This window comes from Passer domesticus, chromosome 3 (genome assembly GCF_036417665.1).
Source record: "Passer domesticus isolate bPasDom1 chromosome 3, bPasDom1.hap1, whole genome shotgun sequence".
In the NCBI taxonomy this organism is placed as follows: domain Eukaryota; kingdom Metazoa; phylum Chordata; class Aves; order Passeriformes; family Passeridae; genus Passer; species Passer domesticus.
Window position 1 is genome coordinate 19799348 of NC_087476.1, and position 16531 is coordinate 19815878.

Genomic DNA, 16531 nt, shown 5'->3' on the forward strand with positions numbered 1-16531 from the left:
AAGGCAGTTGTCCAGGACCATATTCAGTCACATTTTTAGTATCTCCAATGATGGAGACTGCACAATCCTTTTGGGAAAAAAGAAGCTTTTCCTTTCATGTAGACTAAACATTCTTTGTTCCTACTTAAGAGGAATGCATACTTTTTTCCTCCAAAACACTGATTCCCCCTAAAGGAAAAACAAATAGCTCCTCCTGGAAAAACATTACTAACAGCCAGTTTTATCCTGGATGTATCCTGATAAACAACCTTTCTAACTTATTTGTATAGAATTGTTTTGTTTTACTTTTTAGATGTGGATGGAACTGAACTGAGAGATGTTCTGTTAATGGAAAGTCAAGTTGTTGTGCAGTTTTTCCAGAAAAGAACTTTGGGTTTACTTGCCCCTCCCAGATATCCAGTAAAAGTAACTGGAATAATGGAATCATTAATGCATGAAATAAGCATACTTACTTATGGTGTCAGTTATTTGTGCAAGATGAAGATTTTGTTAAAATATTTTTCCCAAATTAATTTAATTAATGCAGGGAAAAAAGCAAAATATATAAAATTTAAGTTACTAGAAGGCAGTGTGCTGTTCTAAAATTGTGAAAGAATGGAATAGGAATAGGAATAGGAATAGGAATAGGAATAGGAATAGGAATAGGAATAGGAATAGGAATAGGAATAGGAATAGGAATAGGAATAAGAATAAGAATAGGAACACAAACCTGAAAAGTGTGGCAATAAGGATGAGGCAGCAAATATTCTCTAGGTATGAAACTATTTTCTTCAGTAAGTCAATCAATACAAAACATCCATTCTGTCCATTTGTCTTGAGGTGAATTTAATATCACCAGATGGAAAACCAAGAGACTTTTATAATCCAGAGAGTGTAAAAAAAATGAGCAGAAATGCACTGTCATGTCTGACTTTTTAATTAAGACAATTCCTTTAAAAGGTCCCCACTGTGTTTTCAATTATTTTTAATGAGAGAGTTTTTCTTTTTTTTCAGAATTGCATTATTAAACACATTATGAATTATAGTAATAACATTAAAATATTTAAAAAGCTGTAGGAATTGTTGCATATGGTTGGACAAATCATCGTTTTTTTACAATGATGGGGAATTAGAAGACAATTTTATAGAAAACTGGAAGTATATTATCAAAAACAATAAGAAACAAACAAAAATTAAAATAAATACTACCATTATTAGAGAGTAAAGCAGGAGTTCTGCTATGAGTTCAACAGATGTTTGAGCAGATATGTGATGCTGTGAAGGAATTGGGGCAACTCACATGCTGAAAATGGAGCTCAGATATGATAGTTTACAATGCTAAGGCCTGCATTTTTTTTCTTCTCAGTTTTATCACCATACTTTAACAATGCTGAAATAAATATTGTCCAGCCATGTTAAATCTAGGCTGTGACACTTCAGAGAAATGTTTGTGGTATTTAAGGACACATGCTATGGTGGCTAACATAATTAAATATGGAGCAATATATGTAAAAGAAAAATAAAAGAAAGAATTATTGGGGTAAACCCTAAAGAAGCAATATAAATACTTTCTCAGTAGGAAATAGGTAAAAATGCATATTGTCTGAGAGACCTTTAGGCAATAACATTACATGTCATCCCAGGAGCATCACAAGCTTGCACTAAGACTACAATATGTAAGAGAGCTTTGTTTTAGATTGAAAATAGCTCAGTTTAGAAAGCTGTATTCAAACAAAAATTCCCTGGGTTTTTTATAAGAGTTTGCCTAAGAAAACAGTATGAAGTAGGAAAAAAGTAAACAGGATAAAACAAAATCCTTTCTACATACTGCCTAACAATGTCTCATGTCCCATCTGAAATGAATCACAGAGCTGGATGCTACAGAGCATCTTTTTAAGCAGCCCCTTTGAGCTGGTATATCTGGGAAAAACAGGTGGGCAAAAGTGGAATTATGAGGTATGCAGGGACCAATAAAGCCTGTCATGAGAAGCAGCACAGTGGTGGTGAAGGAGCCGTGGCTCTCAGTTTTCCAGTCCCCAACGCAAACTCCAAATGTAGCCTGCTGTGGGACTATAGAGTGCATGTTAAGGACACTCCCACAAACCCCCCCAAGGTTTCCCTAGTCTGCATCAGGGATTTGTTGCTCTTAAGTATTTTTTTGTTTCATTTCATGTAGTTCTGTATTATTCCATTAGGCTGGAAGAGAAAAGATTCCAGCCACACATAACTCCGGGGAGTTTCCTGTCAGCACAGAATTTCACAGCAACAGTGGGGACTCAGTAGTGACTGAGTTGAAGAGGGAGAGAGGACATCTACAGGCAGGTCTTTTGGAACCACAACTGGAGGGATGCTCTGGATTGCAGAGAGATCTCCTCTATCCCTATTCAGACTTTTGGCTTTAATGTCTTCAAACCTTTTTGTTCCTCAGCAAGCCAGTTTCTCTCCTCTAGTAAGTGCAAATGGTGGTGTCTGTTACAAGCTCTGTTCAGAATGACCAAGAAGAGAAATTCTGCTTGCTACATTCTATATCTGTTTATACACTCCCAAAATTCTTTATGGTACCTGTCCTAGATCCCCTGCTATTTACATCATCATTCACAGCTACAAAGTACCTCAAATATATTTAATACACCACTTTGAACTATCAGACATGAAGTCTCTAATCTTTCCCTGTTTCCCACTTTTTAATTCACTCCACAGGAAAATTTACCATTCCTTGCTCTCTGGGGTTTAACCCTCCATTTATTTGAGTGAAAAATGAAGCAAAGAATTATTTCAGGCTGTCAGCTACAGTATCTGTCACTAGCTTCCCACTCATCTCTTAATGGCTCAAGTAATTCCTGACAGAGTTCTTGGATTTTTATACATTTAAGTAGCCTGTCATAATTTATATTTAATTCCCTTGAAACACTGTTTATTCTTTTAATTCCCAATTTTGTAGTTCTGCATTTCTCTTGCATGTCTGACCACAAAGACAGAAAGAATCATGGACATAACACTTAGAAATGTAAAACCTTAAAAAGTGGGGGGGAGGGGGGGTGGGAGAAAGAGGATACGTGTAATAAAGTAAGCAATCAGGGTGATCAGAATCACTGTGTTTTTTATTCAGGTCCTTAAGCATTTCATGTTGACATTAATGAATGGAGAACTATTTCAGATAAAGTAATCTCAAACCCTCATATATTTCAGCCTATTTTTGATTAATGAAGACATTTTCATAAATTTCACAATATCTTTAAAAATCTCTTCTTCTGAGCTTGATTTCAGTTCAGAAACTTTCAGCAGGGTTTTTTATTTGGTTTGCTGTATTCTACAGAACCCCTAAGTCGCTAAGAACAGTACTCTTCACAGTAAGGACTGACTTCAGGTCAATGCTGCAGTGCTTCACAGTCAGCTAGCGCTTACTCAACAAGGAATAGTCCTCCAAGCATTCTTCACATTACATCTCAAGGGGTAGTCAATCTCCTTGGATGAGTTTCACCTATTCAGGGTGTCCCTGCCTAAACCTGAAAATAAACAGTTTTCCCTCTATTGCTCAGTTGTACAGTTTTGTGGGAAGAATATTAAATAAAATACTGAGGCTACAATAGTTTTTAGATTCCTCCTTATTTTTCTCAGTTATTATAATGTACTTAATGTTACTTTTTGACAGATCTATTCTTCACTTTTTATAAACTGATACACATATTGAATTATAAAGCTATAGAAAATTATATATAACCATATGATTCTAGAATGGCCTGGATTAGAAGAGAAAAAGATTGCTGAGTTCTGAGCATCTTTCACCAGACCAGGTCACTCAAGTCCCCATGGAACCAGGCCTTGAACCTTTCGACACAGGGTGGGGCATCTACAGCTTCTCTAGGCAACCTGTTTCAGGACCTCACCACCCTCACAGTAAAGAATTTCTTGCTAATATATAACATAAAACTACTCTCCTTTTGAAGCCATTCCTCTTTGTCCTGTCACTATGTGCCCTTGTAAAAAGTATTTTTACATCTTTGTTGTAGGATCCCTTCAGGTACAGAAAGGCTTCAACTATGTCACCACCCCAGATTGTGAAGGATATAAACTCTTGGATTGGGTCCAGAGTGGGGTCATCAACATGATCAGAAGTTTGGAACATCTCTCCTGTGAGAAAAGGTTAGGAGAATTATGGATTTAACCTGGAGAAGAGCTGGCTCCAGGAAGAGGTTTTTTGTGCTCTTTCAGTAATTAAAGGGACCTACAGGAAAGCTGAACAGGAAATTTGTACAAGAGCATGTAGTGATAGGACAAGGGGGGATGGTTTTAAACTAGAAGAGCATGGATTCAACCTAAATAAAAGGAAGAAGTTTTTCATAATGGGGCTTATGAAACCCTGGAACAGATTGTCCAGAGAGGTTGTAGATTGCCTTGTCCTGGAAATATTCAAGGTCAGATTGGACAGGGCTTTTAAGAAAGCCTGTCTAGATGAAGATACTCCTGCTTATTGTTGTGGGGTTGAACTAGGTGATTTTTAAATTTCACTTTCAAGCCAAACCTTTTTATGATTCTGTTTTTATATAATTTCTCTGAAAACCCCTTACTGGTGACAGTGAGGCCAGTGACCAGAGACTATATCACAGACTATGGTGAGATCTGATACTCACTGGAAAAATGCTTCATAGCTGCAAATTAATGTTTTGGGGTTTTTTTTAAACATAAAAATATAGAAGATTTTTGGCTGAAATCTCAAATATAATACTAGAAATAGTAATCTATTTGTTGAAATCTGATTTTGAAAGCCAGACCAGACAATGCCAGTTGAAAACCCTGTACAATTTTAACACTGACTGCACTGTATTTCTACATGCTCTTTTGCAGTTTCTATTAGTTACACTCACATCTGGGCAAAGGAAAACTACACACCCATAATTTTTAAATTATTGTTTATCAGTATGTAAATCATGTATTACCCAGCTCTTGTGACCATTCAAAGACTAGTGGAAACTGTCTGTTCAGTTTTCATCAGAGTTAGTGTAATTTTGTGGTATCTCAGCAGACAGAGAATGGAAATAGAAAATAATTATGTCTGGCAGGTCTCATTAAAGTATTGCAGCATCTAAGTTAGGAGGTAAGTTACTCGCCTCAGTTCTGCACAGGTTCAAGGAAGGGGAAGAGGTGAGTTCCCTCTATGAAAACTGGGAATATTAGGCAATTACATTCCCAATTCAGATGGGCTGAATTAGGAGACAGAGCAAGAAACACGTTGGTTTTACATATACCCTCCTTCTGCAGTTTTCTTCCACATCTAGTGTAACTTAGCCACCTTACATCAATCAATGTTTTAGAGAGCAATTTGGATACCAGATACGTCACATGAATAATCTGCTTCTGTCAGCACTAATATAGTACATTTTGACAAGATCTCTTGACCTGAAACACTATTTCAAAATAACTTATTTTTTGTTCTTTTGAGTGTATGTCCAACAGTAGATTCTGCTCTGACTTTTAGACTAATATTCTTTTCATTGTCTGCATGGGAGTCCGAGCATGATATCACCTTTAGATTTCAGAACGTTGTGAGTTTAGCTACTCCATGCTGCATATTGAGTCTTTTTCTTATGTTTTCAAATTCTTTAATGAGTTTCCTTCTTAAAATAATAAAAATAAATTACACATAATTATCAGCAACATGTAAAAATCTCATCTTAGCTTCTATTTTAAATAGTTTCTTTAGTGTGAAAGCACACTAATGGGATGAAACCACCTGAGAAATAATATTTTTTCTTTGTTTTTAGGAGCTCTCAAAAAACCCCCCTTGTCTGTATATATTTGGGTTTATTTTAGCTTTTATGTAAAAATTATTTTGATCATGGCACCTTATCAAATTAGTGTTTAACTTCCATCATAGAAGTGTTACTTTGTTTCATGTAATGAGAATCTTCCACAGAGAAGGATTTGTAAATGAAGAATGTCATTCATTGCAAGAAATCTGCAGATGCAAATAGAGTCAGTCTGTGTTGGTATTCCATAAATATGCTCTTTTTTTCTTCAACAGAAGTGTTGTATTGGGGACAACCATGTGATAGAATGAAATAATGAGGAGAAATTAAACTTTTTTTTTAATTCAAGATGATAAAGTTTTATAAGGGCATTCATCCTTCCTTGCTGACAATTAAAAGATTTTATGAAGTTCTGTAAAATAGAAATCAACATGAAGACAAATATATTTTGGAAGATTGTTTTATTTTGAAGCTGGCTTTTATTTTCAATGTAGTGTAAAGAAAGAAAGGAAGAAACCATCTTGCTAACCCTTGGTTTCTAGTTGATATGGAGGACAGGTTTGTCAGTGTATCATGAAGAAAACAGAAATTGAAATAGTCATCTCAGCTTTAATTCAACTGACATTCCAGACCATCCATACTGGTGTTTCTAAAACTATGTAATTTATGTCACCATTTCCTACAAGGTTTTAAGAGTTCATGTGAATAAGAGTAAAGAATGAAAAGTAAGAAGCATGAGAAATATGTTCTTCTTTATAATACCAATTTATTACAAAAAGAAAGGGAACTGCTACAGTAAGTATAAGCATTTAACGAAATCACTCAGGTCTTTACAGTCAGTATAAAGAAATAGGCACTCAGAAGCAGTTTTGTCTCCTACTAGGAGAGATATCTTATGCAGTTCCAGATATTAAATACATTTTAGATAATTAAAGTCAATCGATCTTAATTAAATTCATTGTTTGAAAAATAATATTTTAATTAAATTTCAGGTTTTTTGAGCACCCTATAGGCTAATTGAATGCCCTCTAAAAATAGTCTTCTATGACCTGGTAAGTAAAAGAAACATAACTATTTACAAAAGTATCTTCTATTTGTTTGTAAGTATTTTAGCTATCATTCGTTTCAACTGTGGACTCTGATCAGCAGTTTTAAAATTTTAGATTTTTTGAAATAATATATCACATCTTTTAAATAATGTGAGAACAATATATACATATATATTAATTCTAAGTTTTCTGTTGACAGCATTTTATATAAACTCTCTTCATCTGAGTAGTATTTACTGATTTTAATGCTGTGAAATGCCCATCTCCAAGTGTGGATAATGTGAGTTGTCTTGTACTAGTAGAAACAAAATCTTAGAAGCTGAGTTGGTGCTTAATGAAGCTCTTGGATAGCTCCCAGGGTCAAAGGTCAAATTTCAGCCATACTGGAAGACATGAACAACCAGGAGTTACAAACCTGGGAGTTGTTTGTTAGGCTTCTTCCCATTCTTTAACATTTATTGCTCAAAGACAGAATAGAAGCTTGTGTCCCTATCTTTTGTCAATGACTCCACTTGCTCCCTAGAAAGTCCAGACATGCTACTACCCAAAGTAAAAAATCAATTTTCAGATCAAATTTGAGAACCAGGCACTGAGTAAAGTCCATAATGTTTTAGCCTTTTTTTAAGAAAACCATATGGTATTATTGAAAAGACTGATGAGAACTATGTCTATTTTTTATTGTATCACCATTAAAAATTGTATAAAATCAGTGATTTTTATGTAATTTTTGATCCCTTTGTTGATATTTTCTACTAAGATGAAGAATCCTTCCTTAAAGTATTGTTCAAACAATTCATGTTCTTCTTGTATATAAATTTGTTACTAATAAATGAAACAAATAAACTAGAAAACCAATATTGCAACCATGAAAATAGGGAATAATATTTTACAATGAAGAGAAATATCCTGAAATGTGTGAGAGTTCAAGTAGATAAACTGATTTTTTTTTTAATTGCAGTCTCTTTAAATAAAATTTTAATCAGTTCTGGAATAACTAATTTCAATTTGCAAAGGAATAATATAGAATAAAAAATAAAGAAAAATGAAGGAATATTAGACATAGATAGAAAGTGATGATGTAACCTCAAAACAAGAGTCCAGTGGCAGCAGAAAAACCAATATGTATCTGCCAGGAGAAAGTAAAAAATAAACACTATGGAAACAGAGAGAAGACTGAAGGTCAGATATTTTTATTGATTGCTGGTCAGAAATACCCATTTACGTCAATGCAGATTTCTACCTGGAAGAGGACAGGCACTGAATAGCTAAAGCACAACTCTCACTGTGATGCTGCTCCACTGAGGGACTTGCTCCATGCAGTTACAAACTCTTGACGTATGAGATCACCAATCATTCCCTTACTCTGGCACACAGAGCTGGTGAAAAATACAGCCAAGGTCATCCTTACAACTCTGAGAATGGTATTTTTCAGCTCTCCAACCTCCAAATGTGCAGCAATGTCCTGCAAGTTTTTTAAGTGAAATGCAAAATCCTTCCTGTGGCTTTTTAAATGAGCAGATTTAGCACCTCCCTTATTCTGGAAATGGAACCTGATATTTTGACAGCTCTTTGCATGGTTGCAGGAAATATCTGCCCTGATGTAAATATAATTATTATGTTCTCCATTTGTAAGCTTCTGAACAACCTCTGTTTATATAAGCATAGTGGTTATAGGTTTAATGTCAGCTGAAAGTCAAATTCTCTAATAATTTTCCCACTAATATATACAAAATTATAAGAAAATCCTTGAACAAGGAGTAACATCATATGGTAAAAACAGATTATTATCATGAGACAGAGAATGGATAAGGTGAGCATGTGACAGCAGAATCACAGAACAGGCTGGTGTGGCAATGAGTAGATTTTTAAATGTTCTAATAACTGCTTATCTTAAGCATTTATTCAAATGCCTTTCATACTCTTGTGAAGCTTCATTAAGAAGTCAAAACATGTTTGTAATATAATCTTTTTCGTTTACAGTGTGTATGAAGTGATTCCATAATGTGACATACTTTCTCATTTTTGCTAGATCATTTATTTCTGTGTTCTACTGCAGTGGTAAATGACTTCTTCAGCAAAGTTACAACTAGTATATCAAAATTATTTCCCATTATATTGATTAGATCTTTTCCATCTAATTTGGGCATTCTGCTAAATATGGAGTGTAAATACAATGAAAAGATGCAAATAAATATATTTAAGTTTACTAATATGGAAGGTTTTTTTGTTTTTTTTTTTTATCTGTGGTGAAGTATATTCTGGTAATTTGGACAAGAGTTCAATTCCGTGATTAGTGGAAATCAAGTATTTCTACTACATATTCCTTTGAAGAAATGAGTAGAGAATACAACAGAGAATGAAATCTTGGAAGGGAAGGAAAAGTAGGAGGAAGAGTCTGTGTGTAGTATAGATTTCAGTGCACTGCTGCTTCGGGGAGGCTGATTAAACAAGCAAGGTGAAGGATTTGACATGAATCAAGTAATTGGATAAAGCAAAAAAAGTAAAGGGAAGTAGAATATAAGGTAAAATAGTCCCCTTCTGTTTAGAGTGGGAAAAAAAAAAGGAAGGAAAAAAGATAGTAAAGGTAGAGTAAAAACTCGGGTTTTTATCTCCTGCTAAGTAGAAAAAACCATTTGTATTAATGAGGGCTTCTGCTTAAAAATTGATGGCATTTTCTTGCTCACAGTAAGAATTGTTAAAGTACCATCAATAGCAAAGAACAAAAAGAGATTAGGTCATCACTCAGGAGGTTACTCTAGATCTGTCTCAACCTTGTTCAGTGGTGAGTGGCAAAATCCCCTCACCCTCAACCATGAAGAATTGGAGTTCTTGCAAACCTCTGCAGATGGCTTTCACATTCAGAATTTATGCTTTTAACAGCCTGTATCCCTTACAGGTTGTGAAGACATATGATCCATGAGTTCATTTTCTTCCATCCATCACTTTTTCAAAATCTCAGAATCATAGAATAATTCAGACTGGATGGGGCCCCACAAAATCATTAAATTCAACCTGCTCTTCAATTTGTTATTTTTATATTTAAATATAGTCTACCGTTTAAAAATATTGTGAAAGTCACCCAAAAATAGCCAATGCTCAGGTAAGTCAAATTCCCTGAGCACCACTGTTAGTATACACAAAGATATTAAAGAAAATTCTACCCCAATACACATATTACATGGCTTGAGGCTGATTCTAGTACTTGGATGATTATACTAGAAAATTTGGGTTGGTGGGTTGATTCTGGATAGACTAAAAAGTGTAAACATTTATCTAATTATGTAAATAGCCAGAGACCTTTACATATCTGAACTAGGTTTACAGGAAGCAAAAAGCCTAATAATGTTTGTTTCCATCTACAGGGTATATTTCTGTCTATAGGATATATTCCTACTTACATATCTCCTACTGCCAGAGGGGGATGGAGAATGAGTTTGAAACACTTCATGTCCTTCATGGGCTCTCAGGAGTGTGAGAGACAGTCTGAAGATCCCTCATCTGCCTTGTGACTGCCATCAAGGACAGAGATTGAAGCCCCCCTCCAAGGACTGAGACTGAGACCCTTCAAATTCTAACACAGGGGCGCTGGCCTGACTGAAGTGGGATGTCTGCCAAGTGTTGCCTGCAGGTGTGTTTGCTGGACCAAGAATGGTTTCCCATGGGAACCAGTCCTGAAACAATGGGCTCCGCTGGGACTGGTTTGTCCTGTTTTGTACTTGTTCTCAACAGACTTATTCTCTACTGTCCTGTACCTGTTCCCTCGACATACCATCCTGTTCCCGCCACGGTGGAAGACTATAAAAGACCCCTGATTTAACCAAAGACTTGGAGATTCTCCCCAGCTTGACAAGATGGACCTATTGACCTCTCTGTTGGCAACTATTCCTTCACCTCTTTCTCTCTCTCTCTCTCTCTCTCTCTCTCTCTCTCCTTTATCTCCTTTATCTCCTTTCTAATCCTTCTATCGCATTTGCAGTGGGCACTCAATAAAAGGTGCATTTGTTTTGATTAATACTGAAATCCCCTCTGTGTTATTATTTGCACTCTGAGATCATTTAACGAACCATCACCACTCCTGCTTGTATTAGCAGAGCGTGACAAGGAGCTGCAGCATCCTTCAGGGCACATTCACCTGCCCCAGTGTGGGTCTCCTCCATGGGCTGCAGGTGGATCTCTGCATCCCTGTGGATCCCCATGGGCTGCAGGGGCACAGCTGCCTCACCATGGGCTGCCCCATGGGCTGCAGGGGAAGCTCAGCTCTGGTGCCTGGAGCACCTCCTGCCCCTCCTCCAGCACTGACCCTGGTGTCTGCAGAGCTCTTCTTCTCACCTTTCTCACATTTCTTTCTCCAAGCTGCTGTGTGAACTTTTGAGAATATCTTTTGTCAGAGATGGCATCAGAATTGCTGATGGGTTCAGCTTTCTTTAGTGGTGGGTCTTTCTGGAGCCCTCTGGAACGACTGTGCCTGGCAGGGGGCAGCCCGAAGTCTTTTCTCACAGGGGCCATTTCTGCAGCACCCCAGTGTTAGCATTTTGCCATGCAAACCTTAGTGGCCGCTGCAAGAGGACAAGAAACTAAGGTAATGAAGGTAATAGAATTTTTTTAAAAAATGATGCCTCAAGATTTTCCTTGAATTCAACAAAGGAAACAAGCAAAATGACACATTTAATTGCCTACTGATATTTGCAAACATGTTAGCTATTAGGTATATTATTTAATGTTATCTGATATTAATAAGCCTAAAAGAAATGAAAAAGAAAATCCTTCTGGATTTTAATTTCCTTTACTGCATTTCCTTTACTTTCCTTCCTGCCACCTATGACGCTGAAGTTGCCATTTCAGTAATTACAAAATTACAGATTTTCTGTCTTGTGCTTTAATTTCCTCATTAGACAGCCAAGTGTCTCATAATTTATGTAGAACTGATTGTGCTAGAAACTTTCCTTGGAGATTTTGCAACTGTATGGAAAAAATTTGATTTAAGATGCAAATCTGAGTTTATTAGAGTTACAATCTACTAGAAATTTGCAAGACTGATTACAAGCTCCTTGAGTGGCCTTCATCAATTTAACAACTATTAAAAGTCCAGCAGAGGGAATATGAAAAGATTTCTTAAAACAGCAGGTTCATTTCCTCTTGCTAGATAAAATATTAGACTGATTGACGTGAAGTAGAAAAAGTGACTTTCTCATTAAATTTTCTTATAAGAATACCACATACATATAATAAATTCCCCTCTTCTTAACATCCCCTACTATTTAATTAATTTAGGTGTATATCAAAGCATTGGTTATGAATAATAAAACCTTGAAATTTGTTTTTGTCATCGAGCAAAAACACATAGATACACATAAATTCAAACATATATCTAAACATTTTTCCTTTTCCTTCACTGAAGTAATTTAATTGCAAATGTGTAAGAATTTGTGATTTTAATTATTAAATATTATTTTGAAGCTAGTTTCCAAAGAGAAAAATACGTGAATGAAAGACAGACAAATACTGAATATTGCTAGGAAAACAGAGATAAACTATCAGAAAATTTAATTTTTATTTAAATTTTGTTTTAAATTTAAATTAAATTTTATTTAAAATTTTAATTTAACCTATTTTTTTAAATTTTGTTTTATCAGAGCATTTTAAAATTTTCATAAAGCTCTGTATAAAATTTACTGTTAGAGCTAACACTGTTATTGGAAAATAATTAATCAACAGTCAACAATTCAAAGTACAGATGAACAGTATTCTCATTGAATATTTTTAGAGTACTCTAAAAAATTATTTTCAATAAATAAGATGTTGAATAGGCTGTACTATATAGGCAGAAAATACAAGGAAAAATGGAGAAGTCAATTGATTTTTTAAAATTAATTATACACCTGACCCTATAGATTATATAGTGTAATAAATGAATTCACAACCATTCATAATACTGTAGCATTATCAACAAGTGATTAGTTTCTATGTTAATTTATCTTAGCCAAGCAGATTTTAATTTTTAAAATATTTTTTGTAGTGAAATTTTGCAGGAAAATGAACTTTATGGTGTCAGAAGACTCAGAATTTTCATTCAACAAAAAAAGAGAAAACAGCTGTTCCCTATTCTCAGAGTAGCATATTAACTTGTCTGTATTTTCTGCGTGTTCACACCTTGTCAGAAAAATCTACTTTTTTATGTGGGATATTGCCTTTCAGAGAGGAATGAGGAAGCCAAAGATGGGTTAATTTGGAGGACATTGGTTGGGTGGTTGGTGAGTTGGGTTTTTTTGGGGTGTTTTTGTTTGTTTTGGGGTTTTTTTGTGGAGAGGGATAGTATTTTGTGGAAATTTATGCAAGAAATGGAGGCGGAATAACAACAAATGTGGCACAGAGATGATGTGGTGACATCTGTAGGACTCCAGCAACAGGAGGTGTCAGTACTTTTCCTCTGCTGGGCTGTTATTCATCCATTTTTGTTGCTGTACAAACCAAATGGGTAATCTAACAATAAAAACTTTCTCAGGCAAAATCAGTTCTGTTCCACAGAGATTCCCTGCATTACCTTTCATCCTGTGGAAATGTGCATACAGCATCAGCATACAGCATCATCCTGAAAACTCCTGAATACCCTCATGCACCTGAGCATGCTCAGAAGCATTTCAGAAGCAGCGTGTCTGAGAATGCCAGCATGTGGAAGTTGCAGCTTTGTGGGTAGAACCAGCCTTGGGGAATGTTTGGTACACTGGAGCCCATACTTCTGCTCAGATGGCCAAACAACTGGAGGAATATGCCAGGAGGCAAGACAGGACAATCGTCTACACCACTGCAGACTGGGAACATAAGGGACTGGAAAAAGGCCTTGGGGGTCCTGGTGGACAAGGAATAGTATGTGAGTTAGCAATGTGCCCTTGCAGTGATGAAGGCAATCTTCATTGCCATAAACATAATCAGCTGGGTAAGACAAAGGGACTATTCCCCACTGTTCAACACCTACTGAGCTGCATTTGGTAGTCCATGTCCAGTTTTAGTCCACCAATCATAAAATGGATCAAGTGTAGCAAAGGGCCACCAAGATGATTAGAAATCTGGAACACACTGCATATGAAAAGCGACTGAAGGACTAGGGTAAAAGGGTGTTTAATTACTGTCTTTCATGGCCCTAAGGGGACCTAATAGGAAAACCAAGACATATTCTTAGGGTATGTTGGTACCATTCAAGCTTCTGGAAGTCTTAGGCTGACATAAACCAGCATTCATATTTTCCCGTGAGAAGAAAAATGGGAAAGTAAATTGTTACATTTTAATTTATTTCCTGGTGATAAGGGAAAAGGGTAAAATATGGCACTTTAATTTTGCCTTTTTTTTATTCTTTTACAGGAAAAGAAATTTTATTGACATTGAAAGAATGAAATTTAAATTTTGAATTTACTTTTCAGAGACAATCTGAGTTACATATTCATGCTAAAACTTTCTTTAACCTGGATTTGCACAGAATGAAGACAAAGAAATGCAGATGACAACAGGCAGCAACCAAAACCAGATACACACTTATTTTCTTTTAATCGTAACAAAATCAGACAGAAAATAAGGCAGGATTAAAAAAAAAAAAAAGAAAAAAGGGCAGTCATAGTATTTCTACAGGCATTTTCTGTCCAAATTATTTTGTATTCTTTTTTTTGTTGCCAGAATGATGTGATTAATGAAACAATGGAACAGCTGAAACAATAACTGAGGCATAAGTGGGCAAACAGGTCCTGGATAAGCATCAAAAAAGCTAAGACTTCAATTTTTCTGTTATTTTGCCCATATATAATGATATGCTCAGGGACTTACAGGAGTGTATCCAATGGAGAAGATAGAGGTATCAGTCTAAAAGACTGCATACATCTTGAAGAAATCAGTCAGCAGAATGAGGATTCCCACTGCAAAACCTAAATAATCCTGTCTCACCAGTATGTGTAAGTCCCACAGTTGTATAAAATGCATCCTTGAAACAGAAATCTGAAGGTTTTTATGTCAATTCACTATGTAGAAATGACTTGGTGATTATAAGAACATGCAAATCTTGTAGGTATTTCATTATCAGACAACAAGTTCATGAATAAACTTTCACATTTCTGCAAAGAATGGCTGGTAGCCATGTTTTTCTGAGAATTTTTGAACTAAACCATTCATTTAAATACACAATGTACCTCCTCACCTTCCCTTAGGATGAAACTCACCCTCTGCAGAGGACTTGCACAAGGCTATGCATCACTTAAGTCATGTTTATGCCCTGTTTTTTCAGTTGTAGTGAAACTAAATGTTGTGTAGACTTTTGCACTGTAGAATGAGAATTCTAATGTGGAATGAGAATTACACTCATTATCCAAATGATTCTCTGAAAAACGTTTGTAAATATCTGCAGGCTTCTTCAAATTGGAGGACCATAATGAAGAAATATTTTATTCAAAATCATTAATATTTCTGACCATATTTATACTTTTTTTCCCTTATTATCTCTTTTATCACCTCTCTGTTGGTTAAGTAAGAAAAATCCTCTCTCTCAATTACCCTAACAACTTTTTCACCTGTCATCTGCATTTTTGCCTCACATTGCAAGGGGCAAAACATGCATCCACCTGTTCTCATCTTCCAGAGATTATTTACCTTTACTTTCCTGGTCCTTCATACTTTGTTACTGGAACAAATTAAGCTTCCAGTCATTGCCATAAGTGATAATTTCATACTCTCAGTCAATATTTGATGCTAGTCTACCCAAGCTTATGTTACGCTTTCACACAAACACTCTGACCTCTGTTAATCATTCCAGATATCTGCAAAGGTACTTCATTTTTTTTAAGTCCTCCTCTGATCTGCTTTTTGATCTCATATTTCTGAGATTATAGCCTCTCGTGTATATATCTGTGTCTCTATATCTCTATCTTTTTCTATATCTATCTATATCGATAATGTTTACACACAGTGCAAATAGGTTCAAGTTCTGTCCTGATGCTGACTGTACATAAGGCATCCTTAGGGATATTTGTCCTTTGAGTACAGGATGTTCCTTAAGCTGTTCTTTAAAATAAGTTTTGTTAAGAAGTAGGGTGGGTTGCTCACATAGATCATGATATGCTGTTGCTTGCAAATGTTCTTGAGTGGGTGTAAGAAATTAATAGGGCTTCCCCCCGCCCCTTCTTATCACCTCCTGTAAACTTCTGCATTTATTCTCTTTTACCTTCTTTTCCAGTTTCCCTACATGGTGTTTTGTCCTTAGATTGTAACTGCTTTGCCCTTGGATTGTAAGTGGCTGGAGCAGAGGCCATGATTTTGCTTTCCGGTTGGGTTTGGTTTTTTTTTCGTTGTTGTTGTTTTGGGGTTGTTTTTTTTTTTTTTTTTGTGGTCTTTGGTTAGTTTTTTGTTTGTTTGTTTGGGGTTTTTTGTTTTTGTTTGTTTGTTTGCAGTTATTTATTCTTTATTTTTTTTAAATGTTAGTATACACTACTGTATCAGGAGTCCCCTCCATTGCTCTGGTTCCTAGCAGTTCTAGCTACACAAATTCAGAATGAAACACATCACACTGAATATTAGTAATGAGCTAAAAAGATTTGCATTCCAAACAGGATTTCACTGGTTATTTAAGTAAGCATTTGCTCTTCTGCACTGCTTCTCTGATTCCAGTCAGCATTGAGTCTCCTCAACTAGAAATGAAGCCCTAGCAGAGAAGTGCCACTAAGTTACATGGCCATGGTTGAAGCAAGATGGCCTGAGCATTTCAGTGCCATGTCTCCGCTG

The 16531-nt window shown here is 35.7% G+C and overlaps 1 long non-coding RNA gene across 3 annotated transcripts in view; it reads left to right on the plus strand.

The window, feature by feature from the left end:
• LOC135297941 (uncharacterized) overlaps positions 1 to 10638 on the plus strand; it is a 35038-nt gene extending 24400 nt beyond the window's left edge. For all 3 annotated transcript variants that reach the window (XR_010359882.1, XR_010359880.1, XR_010359881.1), the window contains 3 exons: positions 3990 to 4122; positions 6719 to 6778; positions 10138 to 10638. This is a non-coding gene — a long non-coding RNA (uncharacterized LOC135297941). The remainder of the gene's footprint in view (positions 1 to 3989; positions 4123 to 6718; positions 6779 to 10137) is intronic.
• The last annotated feature ends 5893 nt before the right edge of the window (positions 10639 to 16531 follow it).